Raw genomic sequence first — 10,692 nt, forward strand, 5'->3', positions numbered from 1 at the left:
TGACCTTTTCTGGTCTAAGTCAAGGCTTTGCCCTGCAAATGGCAACAACTCCAAAAATCTGTCTGTGAACTCCTCTACGCCCATCCCATCAGTCTGCCTCAACTGTTCAAACTCTATCATCTTCAGCTCCCTTGAACTATCAGGGAAAGCCCATCCTGCAAACTCGTTTGCAAACTCCTCCCAAGACATGCTATCCACTTTCGGGTTCACATAATTCTTGAACCACTCTCGTGCCTTTTTGCACTTAAGTGTGAACCCAGCCATCTGAATGGCTCTACTATCATCAGCCCCAATCTCATCTGTGATCACCTTGACCCTCTCCAGATACACAAACGGGTCATCCCCTTTTTCATACTGGGGAGCACCCAACTTCATGTAGTCAGTCATCTTGGCCTTGCTCCCACTGGCTGAGCTAGGTCTAGGAGGTTGGGTAACTGAGGCTGCTGGTTCTGCTGGAGGAGGAGGAGGTGCAGCATCCCCTGGGGTAGGGTTTGCTGGATTTGGATAGTAAGGTGGGGGTGGATACATTGGATACTGTGGGTATGGTGGATAATAAGGTGGGTATGGCATCTGTGTGGGATAAGGGCTAAAGCTATGGTAATCCGATGTGCCTCCCATCGAATACCCAGAGTTTTGTGAGAAGGGTGGGTAGTAAGGTGGCTGAACAAATCCCGAGGCCTGAGTGCCTCCTTGGGATTCTCCCATTCCTTCTTCTGACATGCTAACTCCCAGACTGCCATCCCTCCTCTGCTCTACATCCATATCATCCCCCATGTCCTCTGACGCTCCTCCCTGAACTGTTCCTCTGACTGATCTGCTTCTACCCAGATCCAAAGACCTTCTAGGGTCTCTTACTGCTCTTTCTCTGTTAGACCTACTAGACATTGCCCTAGGCAATGCTGGAGGACGGGCGCTCGTGCCCTCATCCTCAGGTGGTACTCCAGTCAATCTTGCTGATCGACGAGTTCCTCTCATCCTATTTTCTGAAAAACAGTACACATCACATAAACATTAGCATCATATGGTTCATGTGGGCACACATGAACCTGCATCACACATCATAGCATATCATTAATGCACATGCATATAATCATGGCATTTCACATCATCATGTAAGACAGGACTCCACATCCTATCCTAGTGGACATGATCTTCCTATTGTGCTTGACCTTCTATAACATCTATGAGCCCGACACTCTAGGTCCGACCATATGAATCTAGGGCTCTGATACCATTCTGTAACGACCCGAAAATCGGACCGCTACCGGCGCTAGGATCCAGATCGGCTTAAGGCCGCCGGAACCCGTAGCAAGCCTGACATGCAACCTGTAAACCTGTTTAATCCCATACATGATCAACAACATACATAAAAATTAAAACTTTACTTTCATACATTCTATCATACACCAAACTCAACCTGTGCATGCACTGAACATTGCCATAATAAAAAACTTGACCCCTCTGTGGGATCTCATCAATGCCCCCAATGGGTGGCATAACATGTGTTGAGTTGGCTAAACATCTCTATTCATAAAACATCAAAGATCATGCATCAAAAGGGATTACAATAAACTATGGTCAAGCACACTTCTAACCTTAATATCGTTACATTACATATCTATACACCATTATACAAACTGTCATGTCCACATTCTAACTATTACATACATAAGACTTCCTTACTCCTCTTGACTTCTCTGTCTAACCCGTACCTGCAAACCTAGGGAATTTGGGAGAGGGGTGAGCTACTAGAGCCCAGTGAGCAGAATAGTAAAGCATTTAAAACACATGCTATCATGGAATGCATCACATCACAACTAATCATATCAAGGATGAACTTGTCACCATTTAGCCCTCTACATATTCCAATCATGCCAGGGGCGTAGTGCAGGCCACACCTGGTCTTTCTCTTATACATAACATAACATAACATACATAATCCACGGTGCCGGGGGCGTAGTACAGGCCACGTCCGGTCTTTCTCTTACGTAGTGCCAGGGGAGTAGTGCAGGCCACACCTGGACTTCCATACCATATCATCATGTCATAACATATGAGGGCTAATGGATCATTCAACATTCATCCACATCAACAACATATTATACAATGCAACATATTCGTGATTTCTAATGCAAACAACCTAAAAATATCACATGGCATCCGTGATGCATGAACATGTTCAAAACTGATTTATTACTTGAAACATAAGGAGTTATTCTACTCACCTCTGGCTAGCTCTGACACTGACTGAAGCAGCTGACTCACTGCTGAGGTCCTCGGTTCCTCGGGTCCGAACCTACACAGGTGGACTCAAATGAGGGACCAAACAACTAGAACATAACTCTAAAAACATCCCCCAAAAACCCCCTGTAACGACCCGAAAATCGGACCGCTACCGGAGCTAGGATCCGGGTCGACTTAAGGCCGCCGGGACCCGTAGCAAGCCAAACATACATCCTGGAAACCTGTTTAATCCCATACATGATCAAGAAAATACATAAAAATTTTAAAAAAAAAACCTTTCTTTCAAACATCCAACTCAACCTGAACATATACTGTACATAGTCATAATCATAATTATGATCCCTCTGTGGGATCTCATCAATGCCCCATGGGCAAATACATCATGAGATGAGTTGGCTTTCATAACATAATAAAACATATCTGATCATGTAATAAAAGGGATTCCTCATACACAATGTCAAGCACAATATCTAATCCTCAATATCATTACAAAGCTGAAATTATACTTTTACATAACACTGATACAATTATCATGTCCACCCTATCTATTACATACACGTGACTGCATTACTCTTGTAAACCTCCTGGTCTACCCTGTACCTGCACATCTGGGGTTAGGGGAGAGGGGTGAGCTACAAAGCCCAGTGAGCAGAATAGTGAAAACATATATTAAAATTTCATGCCATTATGTAATGCAACACATCACAACTAATCACATCTCGGATGGTATTGTCACCAATAGTCCTCTACATAGTCCAACTGTGCCGGGACGTAGAATGGGTACAACCGGTCTTTCCCTTATCATAACATATCATAACATACCAATGTGCCAGGGACGTAGAATGGGTACAACCTGGACTTTCTCTTACATCGTGCCAGGGACGTAGAATGGGTACAACCTGGACTTCCATACCATATCATGCCGTAACATCATCATGCCATATGAGGACTAAAGGATCATCCAATAACCAATCCACATCAACATTTTAAATGCAATGCAACATATTCGTGAATACTAATGCAAACAACCTACTATATCTCATGGCATTCATGATGCATGGATCATGCTCAAAATTCATATTTCATTTATTTTAAAACTTAAGGTTTATTCCACTCACCTCTGGCAAGCTCTGACAAACTCTGTAGCAGCTGGCTCACTGCTGAGGTCCTCGGGTCCGAACCTACACAGGTGGACTCCAATGAGGGACCAAACATACATAAACATAACTCTAACATACTCCCCAAAAATCCCTTAAAACATCATGAAAACATCACATAAAAACATGCAAGAAATGGCTGAACAGGGCACTTTCGGCGGCAGGTTCGGCGGCCGAAAGTCCCTCCAGAGCCGAAAGTCAGGCACTTTCGGCGGCACCTTCGGCGGCCGAAAGTCCCAGACAGATCCGAAAGTCTTCTTTCGGGGGCAAGCTTCGGCAGCCGAATGCTGCCTCCACAAGGGGGTTCGGTGGCCGAAAGTTCCTTCGGCTGCCGAACCTGGTTTCTCCCAAAAGGGCAGAAACTTGGCTCACATGAGCCTCTTGCCTCCCAAAACCTCAAATCATGCATATAGCTCAACTAAAACATGCATACAAGTTCCTAGGGGTCTCAAACAACCATATACTCCAACTACAACACTTCAAACACACACAATCAACACACATTGCTTAAAACATCAATATTAACCCATAACTCAACATATATCCTAACATGCATTCTACCCCATAAAACAACTTAAAACTTACTTAAAACACATAAGGAGCTTAAGATCGGCTCTTACCTCTTGAAGATCGAGAGGGAGACGACCTAAACTTGGAGATCCACAAAAATGAGCTCCTGAGTTCCCAAAGCTCCAAAACTTGTTTCAAAAGTTCAAAACCTTCAATGCAAGCTTAAAACTCAAGAAAAATGGTGGGGATTTGAAGGAAGAACACTAGATTTGGAAGAGGGAGGTCGGAAGCTAGCTGTGGCCGAAAATGGGAGAAAGCTCGCCCATTTCGGCTCAGTGGACCCTTTTATAGGTGGCTGGCCAGGCCACGTTCGGGGGCCGAAAGTGCTTCCGCATGCATGCCATGTTTGGCGGCCGAACTTGACTTTCGGCGGCCGAACCTGGACTGCCCTCACTCATGCTTTCGGGGGCCTAACGTGCCTCCAAAAACGCATGCATGTTCGGCGGCCGAACTTGACTTTCGGCGGCCGAACCTGGGTTTTCCTCCAAAGACTTTTCATGAAAAAACTCATTAAATCTTCATACTTAAAACCATGAAATACCTTAAAACATTTTATGAAAACATGTTTCTACCCTACTAGAGGCTTCCGACATCCGAGATTCCACCGGACGGTAGGAATTCCGATACCGGAGTCTAGCCGGGTATTACACCCCCTAAAACATCTCTAAACATCCATGCAAGAACATGCAAAAGAAGGCTGGATAGGGCACTTTTGGCGGCAGGTTCGGCGGTCGAAAGTCCCTTCAGGGCCGAAAGTCAGGCAGGTTCGGCGGCACCTTCGGCGGCCGAAACTCCCAGACAGAGGCGAAACTCATGCATGTTCGGCGGCACTTTCGGCGGCCGAAACTCCCAGACAGAGACGAAAGTCTCCTTTCGGGGGTAAGCTTCGGCAGCCGAAGGCTGCCTCCACAAGAGGGTTCGGCGGCCGAAAGTCCCTTCGGCTGCCGAACCTGGTTTCTCCCAAAGGGCAGAAACTTGGTTCAAACATGCACAAATGCCTCCAAACTCAAACCATCGTGCATTTAGCTCAACCAAAACATGCATACAAGCTCCTAGGGGTCTCAAACTACCTTAAACCCCAACTACAACACATCAAACACACATTACAAGCCACATTGCTCAAAAACTCATCAAAAACCCATAAACTCAACATAAGCTTACTCATGCATTTTCTACCCCATGAACTTGCATAAAACTTGTTTAAAACATAATGTAAGCTAGAGATCGACTCTTACCTCTTAAAGATCGAGAGTAGAGGTGATCTAACTTGGAGTTGGGAGAGATTTAGCTCCTTGGGTCTCCAAGTTCAAAACTTGCTCAAAACTTGAAAATCTTCAAAAGAAAGTAAAAACTTGTGAAAATCTTGAAAGATCTGAAGGAAAAGACTCAAGATTGGTGAGGAACGATGGAGAGCTCACCTTGGCCGATAATGGGGAGAAAACTCGCCCGTTTTCGGCTAAGGGACCCTTTTATAGTGGCTGGCCAGGCCACGTTCGGGGGCCGAACGTGCCTCCGCATGCATGCCATGTTCGGCGGCCAAACTTGAGGTTCGGCGGCCGAACCTGGACTTCCCTCACTTATGCCTTCGGGGGCCTAAGGCTCACCCGAAATGCATGCATGTTCGGCGGCCGAACTTTGAGTTTCGGCGGCCGAACCTAAGTTTTCCTCTAAGGTTGTTTTCATGCAAAAACTCATTTCCTTTTCATTTAAAATTATGAAAAACATTAAAAAATTTTATGAAAACATGTTTCTACCCTACTAGAGGCTTTCGACATCCGAGATTCCACCGGACGGTAGGAATTCCGATACCGGAGTCTAGCCGGGTATTACACATTCTCCCTTACTTTAATCTTTTCGTGCCCATACAATTTTCTTTTATTAGTACAAAGGTCTTTTAGAAATTTCGCGTACCTGGGTATTTGCTTTATAGTTTTAAAAAGGGGTATGTTACCTGGACTTTGCAAAAAATCTCCAATATCTCTTTTTCTTCCTTTTCTCTTTTTGATTGAGCAAATCTTTCAGGAAAAGGAGGACGGATTACCTGCATTGGGGGTTGTTCTACCTCTGATTTTTTAGGGTGATTCTCTGCTGAAATTTCTATTTATGCTTCTAACTTTAGGTTTGTCGTACTGCCTTAGGCAAGCCTCTTCGGGCTGGCAGATTTTAACTCCTTCCCACTTCGCAGTGTAATTGCACTTACTTTCTGTTTTGGATTTAGCACGGGTTAGGAGGGCAGTTTCCCTTGAGATTCTAGCTTACTCACTGATGTAGCAAGTTGGCTCATTTGATTCTCCAAATTCTGTATGCTCGATTTCATTTCCCATTGAAAAGCAAGAGTGCTATTAGTAAGGGATTGAATAAGGTCTTCTAGAGACATACCTGATTTTGTAGCTTGATAGTTTGCTATAGGCTGGAAGTTCTGTTGTTTATTCCTATAGCTAAGGTTTGGATGATCTCTCCACCCTGGATTGTAGGTACTTGAAAATGGGTCATACTTCCTTTGTTGTTCATTGAACCCTCCAATGGCATTTACCTATTTCTCTCCTTCCTGAAAGATAGGACACATATCTGTGGGATGGTGGGTTTGTTTACAAATACCATAAGTTCGTACATTATTCCCTGCAGCCAATTGTTGAATTGTAGCTGTTGTGAAATTTTAGAATCTAAAGATGCAATACTTACCTCATTGGTATTTCTTGGAATGTCTTTTTCTTGGCTATATTGTCTAGAATTGGAGCTATTTTTGAGATTAAGGTTTTACCTTCTTCAGATTCCATTTTTGAAATGGCATTTTCACTAGCAACATCAATCATCCTTCGTTCTAATGGCAAAAGTCCTTTGTATAAGTGAAGGTTAAGCTGTTTTGGAGTGATTCCATGTTTTGGACAACTTGCAATTAATTTCTTATATCGTTCCCAATATTCATGTAAAGTTTCGTTATTTCTTTGTTTAATTCCACTTATTTCCTTCCTTATTGATGATGCTTTGCTCGCTGGAAAACTCTTTCTAAGAATAAGTCTCTAATTTGCGTCCAAGTGGTGATTGAACTTGGGGGCAAATAGTAGAACTAATTCTTAGCGAATTCAATTAAAGTGAAAGAAAAAATTACCAACTTTATTTGTTCGTCAGTTATATTTTGTGGTCTCATACTTGTACAAACCACATAAAACTCCTTTAGATGACAATGGGGTCTTCATTCTCCAAGTCTTGAAATTTTGTTAACATATTAATGATACCTATTTGCAATTTCAAGGGTGCATTCAGTACTAGATATGTGATGCAAAGGGGTTGCTCTTTAGCGGCAGCAGCTGCGGCCATATTGTCTATTTGGTTTGTGTCAATTAGAGGCTCGATTGGTGTTAAGATGATGTCTCTTCGATGCGCAAAGGGGATCGGGCAGATGATTGAGAGGCTCCCAATTTGGCTTGTTTTTATAACTTGGTTGCTTTTCTCAACCTTTTTGCACTCTTCTTGATCTCTGGATCAAACTAAATTATGTTATTTTCAGATTTAGTCATAAAAATAAAAAGAAATTATTAAAGGTTCCCAGCAATGGCGCCAAAATTTGACGAGTGTTGAATCCATCAATTTAAAATTTATTTTCCTTTTCTTGATTGATAAGAATTTATAGATAGAGTAAGTGAGTATCGATCCTATAGAAACCTTAATTCTGTTTAATTTAAATGACCAATTTGAAATAAAAAAGTAGTTTAATACAAAAAGTGAGAAGAAGATTTTTTTTTTTTTTTATGAAAGTGGTTTTGCCTTGGACAAGTCAAGAAAAATAATAAATAATGCAATTAAAATTTAAAAAATAATTAATTAATTAAGACTTTCAGCTGAAGGTAATCAAATTGAGGTGTTTTGCAGTTGATCATTAGTTAGAAAAATAATTCATATTATTATCTATTGTTTGGTTATAGTGGTCAAACACGCGAATCCCACCAATTCTTTTTTGTGAATAAAGTAATCCGCTTCGTGCTTAGATTAATTCCTAGTTAACTAACAACCCCAACACAGATGTAGATTTAATTAGTCAACTACATTAAAAGAGAAAAACTCAAACTTGATCAATAAAAACACGCGATTTATTTAAATCAAATTTACCAATTTCTTAACATAAATTAATATGTTAATTGTTACTTGTTATTCATTTAATTAAATAATTATGGACTTAATTAAATTAATTAGCTGTATATTATTTTTCCAAGAGATTCAATAGGATTCTCAAATTCTCAAGAAAACAACAATGGAGGTGGTGTTCTCAAAATCAGAAATTAATAGAAAATAGAAATAAGATGAAGAGAATTGAAGTGCATAACCTCACAACTTGAATAAAAATCTCAATTTAATTTAGCATTCAACTGAAAATAAACAACTAAAGAAAAGAAGAAGAAAAGAAGAAGAAGAAGATGGAGAAGAAGAAGATGGAGAAGAAGATGGGGGCGGCAACAAAAGAGGAAAGAGGGACAGAGGAAAAAATATGATGCTCTCAGTTTAATACTAGGAGGTTTTATATAGGCATAAAAAGATAAAATTTAATAGTTTAAAATAAATTCTACTACTTCTATCTTATCTCTATCCTAATCTAATTGAGTTTGATTTAACTTGATCCAACTTGAAATTGATTTTATCCTTGCTTAAGTGGCAAAATCTGCTGAGGTGGCGCTTTCTGAAACTTCTCATCACCTTGGCTACAAGTTTGGCCAAGGTTGCAACCTTCCAGTCTAAGAAATCTTCAATTCACCCTCTTTTTGTTCCTTTTTTTCAACTTCTGCTCAAAAAACTTATTCAAAATTAAATTTCAAGTAAAAATTAAATATTTATACCAAAATCATAGCAAAATTATATATTTAAATAAGGAAAAAGTTGTGAGTTTTTCAACTCATCAGTATTAGCTCTAAAACACTATAAGTTCAATGATGTGATTTCTGACTAGCATTTGTGAAGTTCCTATTTCATTATGATTGTGTACATATAATTATTGAATGGTTAAAAAATAGGAAAGTCTTTTGAGACATTATTATAGACCATGATGTGTTATACATATATTCATTATAATTTATAATCATACCATGGTAAGTTATTAGTGTTATAATATATGAAAGTGAGATATGATTAAATAATATACGACTGCTATAACATGCACTTAATAATTTATTATAATATAATATTTATGAAGAATATTATGAAAAGATTTGTTTATTATACGTGTGTCTAAAACTTATAGTATTAAAGTTTATGTCATTTAATTCTCATACCAAATGAAAAAATGTAAGAATTTATCCATAATTAGGATTAAGTATTTTTCTATTAATTAGAATTTATTATTGGATTAAAATTCTATCCAATAAAGTGCCATGATATTAAAGGATGTCATTTTAATTAAAATAAATGTTATCCGTTCATTTGGTACTTGATAGACGTATCAGATTAAATCATGAAATATAAATAAATTGGTCCTCTCTCTATCCATAACAAGTTTACGCACATCCGTTCTAAGTATCAGAGATATTAGGATTATTTCTTTTAGAAATCCTCCATTAATAAAAGTTGTGTAAAATCAAAAAGGGTCAATCTAGAAAAATCAATTTATTCAAATTTAATGCTCTCTCCTATTAAATCAAGATGGCTCAAGTTAATTCAACATTAAGTATATTTTTCAGATTCATAAGATTTAATTTGTTCAAAATCCATTATTAGAGTGTTAGATGACTCATATGTTTAAAATTAATATTATGTCGATACTTATGATAAATTAAAAAAATTAATTTTATACCAACTTCTCATATGAAATTAAAAAAAAAGAAAAGAAATTAAACGAATTTTTTCACCGATTAATAAAATAGCGAATAAAATACAACAAAAATATTATATGTTACCTTGAAATTAAATATTATTTTTATAGCTTAAGTACATAAAATCTAAGTTATATATATATATACTTTGAGTTTTCTTTAAAAGGAGTTATATATTGAGTTTATTTTCCGTTATTATTATTATTTTTTTGAAATACGGATTTAAAATCGAAAATTGAGGAAATAAAATTTGAAATCTCAAATTTACTCAAATACATTTACTACCAGGCTAAACCTATGAGTGCTACTCGTAGATAATTTTTTTTAACATTATTTTATTTTTACTTTCTAATATTGATTATTTATAATCATTGGCATTAGCTGTCACTTAAATTCCATTATTATTGTTATTTTAGTATATAAAATTAATTTAATAAATGATATTAAAAAAATAATACATTTTTATATTACTTTTAAAACATAAATTTACCATTTTTATAAAAAACCAAAATTTATGATTGTTAAATAATTTGTCACTTTTTAATTTCCACATGAATTTTGTTAGAAAACATAAATTTCTCATCTTAATTAACTATTTAATATTAAAAAATTTTAGCGAATAAGAGAGAACTATGTGCATGTTCTCAAAATCCTAGGCACTTTATTATAATTTTGTACTTAATTAAGTTCTATTGGTTCAAAAAAAAATCATAACTTTACAGATTTTCTAATTTATCGTAAAATTTTTTAATTTTGAATAAAAAAATACTAATTTTTAAATTTATTATAATTATAATAATTTTTAAAATTAATTTTGATCATATTTTATATAATAAATTGCGTGTCATTATTTTTATCATATAAGTACTTGATTAATTTGAATTAAATTTTAGTTAAGATTTTAAATTCTTAATTATTTAAAA

Source organism: Manihot esculenta, chromosome 3 (assembly GCF_001659605.2).
Source record: "Manihot esculenta cultivar AM560-2 chromosome 3, M.esculenta_v8, whole genome shotgun sequence".
NCBI lineage: Eukaryota > Viridiplantae > Streptophyta > Magnoliopsida > Malpighiales > Euphorbiaceae > Manihot > Manihot esculenta.